General features: G+C 33.8%; 1 protein-coding gene across 3 annotated transcripts in view; it reads left to right on the top strand.

Annotated features, from left to right (window-relative positions):
* Positions 1-14968, top strand: part of LOC135836989 (uncharacterized) — a 321905-nt gene that overhangs the window by 148942 nt on the left and 157995 nt on the right. The window lies entirely within an intron of this gene.

Raw genomic sequence — 14968 nt, 5'->3', positions numbered from 1 at the left:
CCCCCTGTTTTCATACGATTTCTTGCAGTTTCGCTGTGAAGCTCAAAAAATCGAGGAAAAAATTCTTGGCTTTTTACCTCGCTTTTAGATCAAAATATAGTCGGGGGGCCCGCATAAGGATCACTAGTACCCCCCCCCACCGATCCACCGGGACAACTTTTTTCTTAAAGGGGGAATCCTAACGAACATTTCTAGCCCTTGTCCTAAAAAAAAAAGTTGCCCTACTAACAAAATGGCAGCAATTTTGATTGACAGGTCAGCCGAAATCGCAGATTTTGCGTTCCAACATAGGACTAGCGTAAAATTTTTTAAACCGTACAACGGTAGATCGAAAGAGCAGTCAAAAATTCATCACCTGTCAAAATTTCAAGTGCTAAAGTCCTTTTTCGATCTTTGGTGAATTTTCAAAAATCAAATTTTGGCCAAAATGTGAGAGAAAAATCAAAATTTTACCAAATTGACCTAGAAAGCGGAAATTTGGGATATACCCTATTTCCGACCTGCCAAATCGATTGGAAACTGTTTCAAACTGTTTTAAGCAGTTCTGGAGCCTCCAGCATATTTTTGAAACTCGATATTCCCACAAAATTTCATCAAATGGAGTTGGAAAGCCGAAATTAATTTTGCAAACTAATTTCAATACGCTGTGAAGTCGACTGCAGGTGAATTTCAAGTCGTTTTGGAGCCTCCAGCGATTTTTTGAAAATTACTGGAGTCTCCCGGAGATTTTTGAAACTTGAAATTTCTCCAAAATTTCATCAAATGGGGTTAGCAAGCCGAAATTTACTCTACAAACTACTTTCAATTCAATGATATGAAGTCGACTGCATGGTGTTTCAAGTGGTTTTGAAGCTTCTAGTTAATTTTTGGAAATTTCAATTTTCTTAAAAACGGCATGAAACCTTTCCAAAAGTTACTGGAGGTTCCAAAATTACTTGAACCCACCTGAAGCCGTCTCCAGAGGGTGTTAAAATTAGTTTGCAGAGTAAATTTCGGCTTGCTAACCCCATTTGATGAAATTTAGTTTAAAAAATCTACTGGAGGCTCCAGTAATTTTCAAAAAATCGCTGGAGGCTCCAAAACGACTTGAAATTCACCTGCAGTCAACTTCATAGTGTATTGAAATTAGTTTGCAGAATTAATTTCGGCTTTCCAACAACATTTGATGAAATTTTGTGGGAATTTCTAGTTTCAAAAATCTACTGGAGGCTCCAGTAATTTTCAAAAAATTGCTGGAGGCTCCAAAACGACTTGAAATTCACCTGCAGTCGACTTCATAGCGTATTGAAATTAGTTTGCAAACTTAATTTCGGCTTTCCAACTTCATTTGATGAAATTTTGTTTTTTTTTGAAAATTACTGGAGCCTCCAGTAGATTTTTGAAACTCGAAATTCCCACAAAATTTCATCTATTTGGTCTGGTGGTATATTTTTGAGTTCTCTGTCGATCACGTTAGTTTTTGTCCGACCCCAAAAAAAAATGCTGCTGGTGGGATACCCCCCTTTTGTGAGAAGCTTATTACAATCATTATCAATTTGCGAATAAAGAGTTGAAAAATTTGCCTTTCATGTTTTCCATCATCTTTTTGCTTCAAAACAACCCTGAATCCTTGAAATTTAGAAATTCATTTTCAAATTGTCATGGATATTTTTGTGGCATTTAATAGTTAAAAATTGGAAATTGAGGAAAGGAATTCAAAAAGTAAAGAAATATAAAACTGTAGATTTTTTTTCAATTTGAAATTCGAATTTATTGGATACCATTTAGGTAATGAAAATGTATCTCAAATCGGCTTACAAGAGGGGAGGTGGGTTAGTTCTTTTCTAGATAGGAAAGACCTCTCAAAGTGAACTGAAATTTCCTGAATATGTCGAATTTTTGGCCACAATTTGAATTATGAAATAGATACGAATGTTTTAAGATTCGTAAATTTTTGTAGATCTTTCATCATTTCAAATTTTGGGATGATTAGTTCCGAAAAATTATTTTATTGGAAGCAAAATGAGTGTAAAGTCTCCTCTGAAAACGGAGTTTTGAATCATGGATGTATTTTTGTATTGAAAATTGATTAATGATTATGAAACGTCAGTTTTGTAAGCTTTGAATTTTTCTTCTGTTTTTGAAACTCTGATGTATGTAGTATCAGAAAATCAACGAGATTTTGGACAAAATTTCAGAAATCTGACATATCTAATGTAGATGATTAATCTTTATCCCAACTCTTTAAAATTTTAAGTTTGGTATAATTTTATTGTTTTTTTTCTTCCAGTTTTTGAAAATCTGTCGGTGTAAAAAAACTCGTTCAAATTTTCTCTGTTACCGAAAGTCTGACAAAATGTCAAGAATTCATTTTTTTAAATTGTTTTTTTTTTCAGAGTTTTCAAATTTTGATATCATTTGCATTTCTTCCGCAAAAATTTTCCAAACCCAAAATATATTTCTGAAAGCTTTTACTTAGTACAGATATTTTTTTGTCAAAAATTATTTCTAAAAGTAAAATATGAATTTGAAGCTATATCAAGAAGGACAAATTTTTGGGAAAATTGTTCCTAAATTGTCCAAAGGGATCGCAAATATGGATGGCTTAGTTATTAGTTGCTATGTATGAGCTAAAAAAATTATGATGGAAATCAGTGGAGAAAAATATATTTTGGAGTTGCGATGACTTCATGTCTCATTTTGTCCTCCCCCCCCCAAATTTTAGCCTTTAAGGTTGTGTCGCAGTTTCAGCCTCATTAAAAGTGGGATTTTTGGCAAAATTGTGGTCCAAAAATCTTCAATTACTAAAATTTGAGTTATTCGACTTTATTTTTCGATTCATGACGAATTTTCAAACAATCTTCTGAAACTGATTCAAAAGTACTGGCCAGGTTTTTTCTACAAAAAATTAGAAAATCTCGAATGAAAATTTGGTTTTTATTTGCTTTTGAAATGTCCAATTTGAATATTGACTGTCGAGCCAATTTGGCCAATTTCAATATTTTAAACTTTTCGAATTTTTAAATATCCGGAAATTCACTCTTGATGTGTTAAATTAAAATTCGTAAGTCTTATGGATTAGTCGGTTGAGCAGTTAGTTGAGCACTCTTAGGTGAAAATCCACCCAAATCTACCTTCAAATCTTCGGTATGAGAGTTTTAAAAACATATCGAGTACATCAAAATTGTACCACCAAAGGCTTCAAATCAATTAAAAGTAATAAAATTCGACTTCGAATTGTCGATTACGTTTGCATTTGTATTTCATTTCGCAATTTTGCTAACGTGGTTGCTTGTATTAGATTTTCAACCTTCACAATTACACTAATTTGAAATGTAAAGAGCGAAATAATGTTTTGCAAAGTTCGTTTAAACGAGTCTTTTTCAAATAAAGGCAAAAATTAGGTCAAACCCGCCTCCACCCTGTTCTTCTGCTAACATTCCCTCGCGATATACACTTTCTCAGCGAATCAACAAGTCATTTATCGCGTTAGAAATTCCTCCGCAACCTTTCAACATTTCGTCGTTTCATTACAAAGATGGAAACGAAACTTTTCCATCGAGCAACAAAATGAGCAAAAATACGTCGCGAAATTTCCCCTCCTGTGTACGAGCAAATAAGAAACACATCGCTTATAACTGCGGAAAATATATACCTACGTATGACGACGATCTCATCTCGGTAATTCTATTCGACTCGCGTGTAAAACACACACCTGCTAGCAGCCAGCGGCGAGTCTTCATTCTTCACTGTTGTATACGACGACGAGTCGACGAAACAGCAAAACGAATAAAATTTCAATTAAATTTCGCGGTTTAGGCGACGTTTAAGGGTGCGTATGCTGGTACCAGCGACGCGACGACGACGTAGAAAATGGCTAAAAGAAGGAAATAGAAATATACGAAGGGATGCGAAGGCAGGGAATAAAATCCTGCGGAAAAGTTATAATTATCCTCGACGGTTGTTCACTATACTTTGTATTATATTTAGTGTGTGCGCGTATTTTATTTGTATTTACGTCTACCTACCTACATATCTGACTGTATACGAGTACTTATACCTACTAACTTGGGTAACATCGTAGATCGAATTTACCTACGAGTACGACGACGACGTACGACTACGCAATGAGAAAATAAAATACTTAAAACCCAGTGAAAAGCATGAAAACTGACGCATGCTGATGGTGAAGGGTACAGGGTACAGGATACGAAATTGTAATCGCTACACAATTCGTGGCGTTTTATTGGCGCTATCGATGAAAAAGTAAAGTCTTTCAAGATTGAGAATTTGTCTCATCTTACCGTTCTTCTTTAAAGTATTCGAGCTTTAAACTACGCTAATACTCATTTAAAAGACGAGAAGGTGCGGACGCGGACGTTCGCTCCGGTGATTTATTAGTATCGGAAATTGGCTTCTTTCTACTTTTGGTGAATTTGGCTGCTGCGTCGTTGTTATTGTTGGTGTTGCTGGTGTACTCGTAGTAGAGGCCCTCGAAGAGGTGCAAAGAAAGAAAAAAGGGGTAGGATTGACGACGACGTAGTGTAAACACAAAGAGTGAAGGAAAAACGTGTACTTGAGTTAAATGTGTGGGTGTGGGTGGTGTTTTGCTTGAAAATTGAGAGAAAATTGCGACATAGAAAAACATAATTACTCTCGATCTGTTTATTATCATTGGAAAAATGTGACACTGAATTGTACGAATAAAACAAAACGGTCATGTTTGCTCACCCCCTTTTGCCCTTCCCTTATAAAAATCTAATGACTTGGTTCACAATCTTCGTATAAAACTTTCAGTTGGTTTTCAGAAGGTTTTTTCTTCAGAATACTTGTTTGAAAAAAAAGTATTTGAAACAAAATGGAAGTCTACTTCTTTGATAGAAAACCGAAAAGTTGGAAAATTTGCGTCACATAGCGTTTCTCCGAGAGATGAGGTCCCAAAAAAATCAAATTTTTCTTCTATGTTCAATATTTTAATGTAGACTTTTTTTTTAAATTGATATTTCCAGCAATTGTCATTGAAATGATATCTTTCAGAGGACATTTCAAAAAGTGGAAAAATTTTACAAATTAAAATATTTGTTTTGAGTCTTTGTTTTGTTTTTTATTTTATACTTGGTTCTAAATTTTTTCTTTTTAATAGTTAAAAAAAAAATTTAGAAAAACGAAAAAAACTTCTAAAAAAATTTGAAAAAATGAACGTTTTGTTTTGATTTTTTCCACCGATTTTCGAGTTTTAAAAACACTTGGACAACATTTTTCTAATAATGAAAAAAATATCGTGCACTTGAACACTTGAATAGACGAAAAAAATAGCAGGTAAAATATTTCTGAAATTGATTGAAAAAAAACAAGTAATCGAACAATAAAAATTCAGACAATTTATGTTTCTGATATTTTAGCTAAAACAACAAACAAACAAAAATGAGAACTCAAAAGAATTGAACTTTTTTTCTGATAATGAAAAAAAAATCAAACAAATTAAAAAACCAAAAATTCAGAAACACAAAAGAAGACTTGAAAAACTTGATAAAATTCCAAGCATGAAAAAAGGCGTAATAGTCGTGAAAAATTGAAAAAAAATTTGCCATAAGAAATCGGAAAAAATTGATTCTTAATTTTGACTGTTTTTCCTGATGTACATACTTGGTTGAAAAAAAAATACAAACAAAATCGGAAATCCCGAAAAAATTGACGAAAATTTTTCTGATAATGAAAAAAAAACAGAAACAAAAAAGAACCTCAAAGATCTTAAAACATTTTTATGGTCAAAAAAAAAAAATACTTTTTTCTGATATTCAAGTTAAAAAAGCAAGCAAACAAACAAACAAAATTTAAAAAATCAGAAAAAAATTATTCAGTTTTTTAGATAAATGAAACGTACAAAAAATTCAAAATTATTTCAACGGTTAAAGAATAAAAAGGAATGACGTGTTTCATTCAATAAATTGATTTTAAAAAAACAGAACAAAAAAACCAAAAAATTGCGAATAATTCCAAAAAAATATTGCTGAACAATTTTTTTCACTCTTCTTTTATTCGAATTTTCCAATTTTTCACCCCCTTCCTTTGATGTACGAGTAAGTATTCGTTTAGGAGCCAAAATCAGAGTGATCATTCGACTACTAAAAATATATATTTTTCGTTTTCTTTTCATCATTCTATGCTAATAAATTTTGTTTCAAAAAGGGTAATATACCATATAAAAAAAATTGGGTGCTTGATGAAATGTTGAAAAATTGAAATTTTATAGTTTCTTCCAAGAGGGAATGAGAATTAAAAAAGCAAAAAAAAATGTCCAAAAACCCGAAAAAATATTTCAAAACAAACCAACAAAAAACCAAGAAATGAAAAAAATGAAAATGTGATCTCTTTTTTATTGAAATTTTTCTATAAAAAAGTGATTTTTTCAAGAATTCAATACAAAAAATGTCGATGTATGTGCTTCAATTTTTGCCTCAAAATGGATATGCTAAGGGAGAAGGGAGAGGGGTCAGTATTTCGGAAAATCTGGTTAGTTAAGATTACATTTGACAACGTGTTTCTATTAATCAAAAATCAAAAATATTTAAAAAGAAGATACGAAAAAAAAATCAAAGAAATTGCAACACTGGGAAAATCATTTCATGTGGCAAAATTTTTAAACGTACTTATAATGAAAAAAAAAAAACGTTGAAAAAATATTTCAAAAAGAAAATAGAAAAAACTATCCAATTTCTTGAAAACTATGACAAAATTGTATAATTCCTCAAAATATATTCAAATCCTTTCATTTGAGCTCCGAAATGAGGAGAAGTTGTGATCGTAAAAAAATCTTTTTGTATCTTTAACAATGTAGGCAGAGATGATGGCTTTTTCACAATGTACCAGGTACCTACTAATCAGAAATTTCAAGAGTAGTGCTTTTCGATTGAATCAGAAATGAAGGAAATTGCGAACTTGATTATTTCAAGCTTTGATTCTAAGTATTTCGTGAAAAAAATTTTTAACTCTCACAACTTCAATTTTTACGTGATTCTAAGTACTATTAGATGAAATTTCTAACAAGAATTCGAGTCTGCTTTCGCCATACGCCAGATTAATTTTATTTTCGTGATGAAAATACTCACAATTTTAGTTCAGCTGAGTCGATGCTCTCTCACTCAACTCAGATTGGCCATTTTTCCACATTCAGTCTAACTCGTCCGAGTGCTCAATATTTTCCACGACACTTCCGTGGAAAACTCAACGCAACCTTCGGGGTCTGTACAACATATCATTATGAAGAACTCTAACCAGAATTAATCCTCTCAAGGGCTGAAAGAAAATATCGAGAGATGATTCACATTGTAAATTTGACTCTCCAAGTTGATGATAAGGGTGACTAATGCAAATTTCACCATTCGTAGCAATTAAAACTCATATTTTTTTAGTTCGCCATCTTTTAATGAAAAACGAAATAAAAAGTTCACAGATCTGTCTGTCTCATATCACTAATCAGTTGGAAATTGAATTTCTCGTTCAGTCGTTCAGAGGCTGAATTAGTATCGTCTTCTCATGTTATCATGTCTCTTGGCTCGGAAAATTCGTTGATAAGAACGTGTGTACAGACTCCGATAGGTGTGTTGTGTTTCCCACGGGAGTCTCGTGGAAAATTTCGTGCTCAGACGCGCCAGCTTATTTTGTGAAAATGGACAATGATATACGAGTAAGTGAGCATCGATCGAGTTGAAATTGAATTACGCGTTATTTTCTAGAGAAATTAAACCAATTTAGGGACCTGCTACGAATCGAGAAAAATTCCCAATTTTCTTCTCTTCAAATTGCAAAAGAAGGGTCATCTCAACAGCGAACGAATATTACGACGAAATGAAAAGATCCTCGTACCCTTGAAACGTGAAAAAACCACACCCTTCCTCTTCACCTCCGTCTTGACGACAATTTCCACTCGCAAAGTCTTGGAAATACTCTGCAAATCGACTGCTACGACATCACGAAGATCGCGAACGACGGGGAAAATCTGCGTAGAAGGAGGATACAGAAGGAGGTGATGGTGGTACATCTGGCTGGTTCAGCACCAATGATCGATCACTGGTGACAAGAAGGTACACCATCGAGTGCTGTTTCACTTCGACGAGCAAGCGTAATAAACAGTTACATGGGCCACGGCCAGGTTGTTTGTTCCCCTTCTAGTGGCTCATCGTTGTTATCGTTTTAGTTTTATACGCCGCGAACTGCGAACAGACCGTCGAGCATTCTATTAAAGAACGGTGCGCCTCATCGCCAAGACTACTCAAGTGTTCTGCGTTTGCTGACTCGACTAGCTTTCTTCGTTTCGTGTGCATTTTTCCCCGAGTCGAGTTTTCATTTCGCGCGACATTGCGCCGAATTTTCCTCCGGTGTGTATGCGTTTTCTTACCCCCCATTTCCTCGTTTCGTTTTGTTTTTGTTTCGAAACGTATGTTGTGTGATAACATGTGCAGTGTTGCCTGTCTCCTTTATTAACGAAGGAGCAGGATTTGGGAAAACCGCAAGGTTCGATTTTATTCGATTCGCATCGACAAGTGTTGCCGCGACTGCCGCTGCTCCCGCGGCACTTTTATATTTTGCGCCATGTTCGCGATTCTTCATCTTGGATGTCGTAAAATTTCTAATGGCTTTGCGACGACGATATGAAATTTCCTGTGAAGTGATCGTTGTTGTGTCGAAAATTGTGATGTGATTTTCGTCGCCTCGCTTTTTTCCTCTAATCGTACAGATCAGTGTGTGATGATCGAGCTGTGATTTTTTTGTTGTTGTCAAGTGATGTTTGTTGTGATCCCTGTGATATACCTTGTTAATTTTTTTCCTTCTTAATTAGTATAAGTTAATCTTGTTATTTTTCTTCTATCGTTATTGTTTTTTGAGTGTGTTGTTCGCGTATTCGGTATTTTCATTGGTGCAAATCGAGCAACGATGCTTTTGTGTAGTGCAGTTTTTCTGTGAAAAAATAATCAACTCGCTGTATTGATCCAATCTGCGGCCAAGCCATGTATAACGTCGATCGATTCGACTCATCTGGTCTGAGTAAGCTGGCCTGGTACCTGAACCTGTTACCGGAGAAAGATCGAAATCCGGCCAATTTCGGACCCTACACGAGCCCCTCGAACCTGATACCGCCGCCCGTTGTACCTCAATCGACGATACCTCCTCCGCCTCCTCCACCTCTTTCGCCATTACTCTGCAATGACCACAATGCGATGAAATCGCCGAGCACTCCGCCGGCTTCTGCGGCCACTAGTCCATTCTTCAGGAGACCTTTCATGTTCGACGATGACACCAACCTGTCTCTTTTATCAGCCGCCTTCTTCGTACCGAAAGGATTCTTCGGCGATTTGCTACTGTCCCAGTATCTCTGCAAATCTGGTATGTAAATGAGTTACATACTCGTACGTACGTACGTGTGTAGTGTATCGGTTTTTTTCTTACCCTGCCCCCTGCCCCAGCTTTGCCCTGCCTCTCTCGCTGTAAAGATCACGAGATCACCGTTGTACGTTGTTACTTACTATTTACTACTTGGTTGAACTTGTGTTGTAATGTGCGTTTGTCCGAATCGTAAATGGAGATGATAGGTGATGGATGAGGTATTTGCCATGCTGGAGGAGCCAAGAGGAGAAGGTGTAGATCGAGATGATTTGTTGTATTTGCAATAATAATGACGACGTGTTGTTGCGGGTTTTATTGTTGTTGTTGTTGGTGTTGTTGTTGTGATGGTGGTGCTGATGGCGGTCGAGAAGTCGTAAAACTATTCCTTGTGAGAGCGGTGAAATTTTCTACTAGTGGTTATGTGACGAAGTTGCGTAATAATAAGAGGAAGAAATGGAAGTGAAGGGAGAGGAAGGATGAATTATGTGATATTAGATCATAGATGATGCATTTGGTGTGAAATATCAAAACTAAATGAATTTTTCATTTTTTTGATCGAATTCTCAACTTTTAAGTGATCTTTTGATGGAAATTGTGAAAATTGACGAGGAAAATTTTTCATAAAATTGATTGAAAAAACGTATAAAATTTACCTACGCATTTAATGAAAATTTTTAATATTTTATAAAAAAATTTTAACAAGAATTTTGAGTTTTTCCGAATAAAAATTTTCAAAATTTTTTCAAAAATTTGAAAATTTTAGTAATGTGAAAAATTATATTTTTTTATTGTTTCATCACAAACATAAGATTTTAGAGGTCCTGCAAAAAATTTTTTAAAAAAACTTGTGTTGAAAAATTCTAATTTTTGTGAAAATCTAGTGATTCTATGAAAAGAATTGAGAGAAACGAAAATTCAAAACATAAAATTTCTCACACGCTGAAGTTAAATGTTTCAATTTCAATCAAATCGTTGAAAAATTTTCGATCTTTTTAAAATTTTTCCATCACCAAAAATTCAATTTTTGAGAAATGAACCTCAAGGTGTTGTGAATAAAGTGAAGGGAATCAAAATTGTAGAGCAAAAAATTTCTCATCTGCGAAAATTGATTTGCTGTTTTTGAGATATTTTGAGCTCAAGTTGGAAAATCAATTTTAGTTGAACTATTTTTGATGGCAATTTCCATTGTTTTCAACCTTACATGACAAACATCAATTTTTGAAAAAATGCGAAGGCTTTTCGAAAAAAAATTGTAGCTTTTGAATTCTTCAAATATTTTGAGCTAAAATTATAAGATCAATTTTATTTGAATGGTTTTGATGAAAATTGGGTGCTTTTGAACGTTTTGATCCGAAAAATCAATTTTTGAGAAAATTTGATGGGAAACAAAATGTTAGATCATCAAATTGACCATCAGCAAAATTTGATTCAATTTTTCTAGGATGCTTTGTGCTTGGAATATTTTGAGCCAAAGTTGAAAGCTCAATTTTAAGCAATTGTTAGTGATGTAAAATCTGACACGTTTTGCAATTTTTTTCATCACAAAAAATTCAATTTTTGAGAAAATCCGAAGGTCTTGTGAAAAATTTGAGGGGAAGTAAAATTGTACGGTATGGAAATTGTCATCTCACTGGGTGCTTTTTGATAATTGTTTCTTTAGAGGTTTTGTGTTTGAGATATTGCGAGCTAAAATTGGAAATTTTAATTTCAAATCGTTTGTGATGAAAAATTTCAAGTTTTTCCATCACAAAAAATCAATTTTTCAGAGAAACTGAGTACACAGTATAGCTCTAGTTGCTTAATTGATGAATCAATAATTCTAGACGTTTTTCAAGTTGCCAAAATATCCCCCCCCCCTGATTTGCCAAAAGAAAATTTGAACATTTTATTGAGCAAGAAAGGCTTTGAAGAAGATTTTTTTCTATTTGTCTTGTTTTGGTGTCCCTAAATTTTTGAAATCTTCTTCGTATTTAAAAAAATTTTAGAGACGATTTTTTTGAAAAAATATTGTAAGCATTTTTTTAAAATCTTTTTTTTCTTTTTTTTGAGGGGGGCGGGTCTCTATTGAGCGTTTTAAGAATTATTACTAAACCAGTTGAACATTAAATATACCACTTTGATTACTCGAATTATGTTGTTATGTTAGAAGTAGCTCTCGAAGCAATTAAAAAAATCAAGAGATTATTTGAAAAAACTATTTAAAAATTTGCTGCTCAGCAATCAAATTTTGTCGCCATTTTGAAAAAGATACGTACTCGTATTTTGCGAAACTGTTGCTCCTTAATTCAATTTTTGACGATTCAAATGAGAAAAATTGGGTACAAAATGTTCTCTCTGCGGTTATTCATGTTGAAAACGTGCTTTGAACGTACCAAGAAAATTCAAACAAGAAAAAAATCAAAAAAACGAGCAAAAACTGAAAAAATTATCTGGAATTGTCTTGAATTTTTTGCCACATTCACATAAAAATCATTATAAACCTCCTGTGAAATTAGAACAAAATTCTAAGACTCGGAAGTCTTTTCGATTGTTTGATTCAGTTGGAATTTTCATTGAGAAGTACCCTGTGAGCCTCCTTTCCCATAAAATGCTTGTATTCAATTATCACAAAAAGTTCCAAATAATTATAATTCCGAAACGAAGTTCATTTTTTCATTTTCTTTTCAAGTTTCATGTTGAACGAAAATCGAAAAAAAATACATAATAAGCACAATTGATTTTTGAATTTTTTTTTCTTTTTTAGCTTTGGTTCTGTTGAAATCCCATGAAATATGGGAATTGAAAATTTGTGCAAATAATGGTTGTTAGTTCTGAAAAAAAACACACACACGTTCAATTTTTTTGAAAATTCATTTCGAAAGTTTTTCTCTTATCCTTTCCTTTCCTTCTGGATCATGACGAATGAAAATGTGAAGCAAAATAACATCAATTTCGTTCATTTAACGTAATTTTTTTTTATTTGAAAAAAACTCGAGATTTTTTTGAGAAAATTGAAAAAATTTTTCATAGTTATTGAACAAATACAAATCAAAATTATAGATTCTGACATTTTTTTGAATTTTCTCAAGCTTTGCCATTTTTTCCCCCTTTAACCAAATTGTCAAGTGCATCAAAGGCTGTACCTTCCTCTTCCCTCCCCATTTTTTTCTTTTTTAATATGCATGTTTTTGTTAAATTTTAAAGTCAAATTATGAAAATTGATGATGTTACGACGTTTACAAAAACAAATCTAAAAAAATTTAATGAAAATAAAAATTCGGTGGTGATTTTGATTGATGAAAAACTTCGGAATACTCGCCCGAATTACTCAAAATACCATAGGATTCGAAATTGATATTTTTTCGTTCGTGGGAATGGCAGAGGGAAAGAAAGGGTAGAAGTAAGAAGGGATCCAGTGGGAGAAACCGCCTTTCTTATGTCTCGCATGCCAAAGCGCATTAAAAAGTACAAACTGAAGGATTACAATAACAAATCTGTCCAAGAACGAAACGAATTAGCTGATACAAAAAATGATACAAGAATATATGGAGAGGAAAAGAGGAAAGTTGATCAATAAATAAAGCAACCTCCCAATAAGAAACGTTGCTAACAATGTAGATACCCAATACGAAATCGAAAAAAGTCATCCTCATCCAACTCACGAAAATCATTATAATATTATTATCGTATGTATTATCAAATTCGCGAACACAAACAATTCACAATGTTGCTAAACAACAATTTAAATGACTCGAGTACGTGAGAATCGGAAAGGGGGCACAGCGAGGGTAATTTTTTTATTGGCAGCAGGTGGTCCCTTATATGGTCGGATACATGACAAAAATTTTTTCGTTCAAACGTTATCGTGTTTCGTTTGGCGCTTTGCAGAATGCTCCTGTATCGTATTTATTTACGAGGAAAATTTTTTTTTCGTGAATTTGATTTACGATCGAAAATAAAAATTTATGTCGCGATTCGAACCGTAAAAAAGTTTATTACCGCGCTATATATTCTATTTAAATTGTACGATATTAAAGCGAGGGAAATTTTACGCGTTTTGCAAAAAAATTACTCGATGGTTGAGTTGAGGTTCTCGTAGGATGATGGTTTTACGCGCGTTGAAAGCCAGCTTTATTAAGGATTCGATGCGATATAAAGTTCTTACATTGTACATAATCGATCGATTTTTTTCGTGTTTTTGAATCGGAATTCGGAGGGAAAAAATCGAATTCGTAATACATTTTATTTCGTTGAGAATGTAAATTGGTATTGGATTGGCGATGAATTTTACCAGCTGCGATAGCTTTACACCTTTTAGAGGTGCGATGGGTTTTTTTGTTTGAAAATTAAGTGATGATCTTTTTTACTCGTTGGAGAAATGTAAATAATACAGGATGTTTGAAACGATCAATCTTAAAGATCATCTCGAGGAGAAAAATAAACAAACAAAAAATTCACAGAAGCCAATTCGTGGTCTAGATCTTACTACGTCATTCATTAGCCACGATGGGAAAACCCTCAACATCTGCGAATAGCCTACTTTTGTCGAGCCTGTAGTTTAAAGAGATGCCTCGTCATATGTGTAAAACCTCCATCTTACCCCCTGTACCCTAAATCGAGAATTTTTTCACTTCGGCGGTGAAATAAATTGAGCAGTCAGTGTGCGGATATACGAAGGTGAATGTTGTTAGTGTCATTTTTTCCCTCTCGTATTTATTTTCCTATTCAAAGGCACCTGCGCTCGATGAGTCAAGATAAATGAATTTCGCCAGGTTTTTTTTTCATCGTCGCTCAACGCTTGCTTTCGAGAGATGGTGCCGAATAGAGCATTTTTTGGGTCATTTTTCAAGGCGAGGACTGGAGGTATTTTTTTGAGGATGAAATTTTGGTCGAAGATGAGACTGAAATAATTATTTTATTGTTGTTGTAATTCATATCTGTTGACGGAGGAGAGTACAGGAAGAAAATATGTTGCAATATATTTATCACGGTTGCGGTTTGATCGAATGATTAGCAGTCGATGTGTTTTATCAGCTTGGTCAAAAAAAGAAAATGGCTGCGGTATGAGTTTCGCGATGACTCAGAAAAAAATTAACCTGAAATTAATACATACACGTTACAAAGTTAGTAGATAAAATGTACCCTTTTATGGGATTGCCGAACGAATGGAATGTCAATGTACGTCTTTTTTTGGAATAATTATTCGTAGAATGCTGGTTGACTTTCGCGAATTGTGAGCAATGAATCTTCATTGGGATGACTGTCTAAATATTTTGTGGATGTAATTTTTTTCGTATGTTGATCACGTAGGTGTAGATATATTGATTTGAGGGAATTGACTCCATGCACATTGCATATTTTGAATGGGTGACAAAATATCAAAGTGTGGATTTTGGCTTCGAATTTCGTGTAGGTACCTAATTAAATTCTATTCAAAGAAGTACTTGATTAGTTAATGGTAAGAAATTATGTACTTAGTTGTATTAGTTACTCATTCTGGAGACATTTTTTGCGGAAGATCTCATCGTAATTCTGCCTTTCAACGAAAATTGAAGCTGAAAGACTGGGATTTGATGTCACGTGGAATTTTTTTTCTATTGAGTAACGATGAATTTTTTTCAAGAAA

Source organism: Planococcus citri, chromosome 2, assembly GCF_950023065.1.
Source record: "Planococcus citri chromosome 2, ihPlaCitr1.1, whole genome shotgun sequence".
In the NCBI taxonomy this organism is placed as follows: Eukaryota; Metazoa; Arthropoda; class Insecta; order Hemiptera; family Pseudococcidae; genus Planococcus; species Planococcus citri.
Note: the sequence above shows the minus strand (reverse complement) of the source record. Positions and strands in the feature narration are given on the sequence as shown.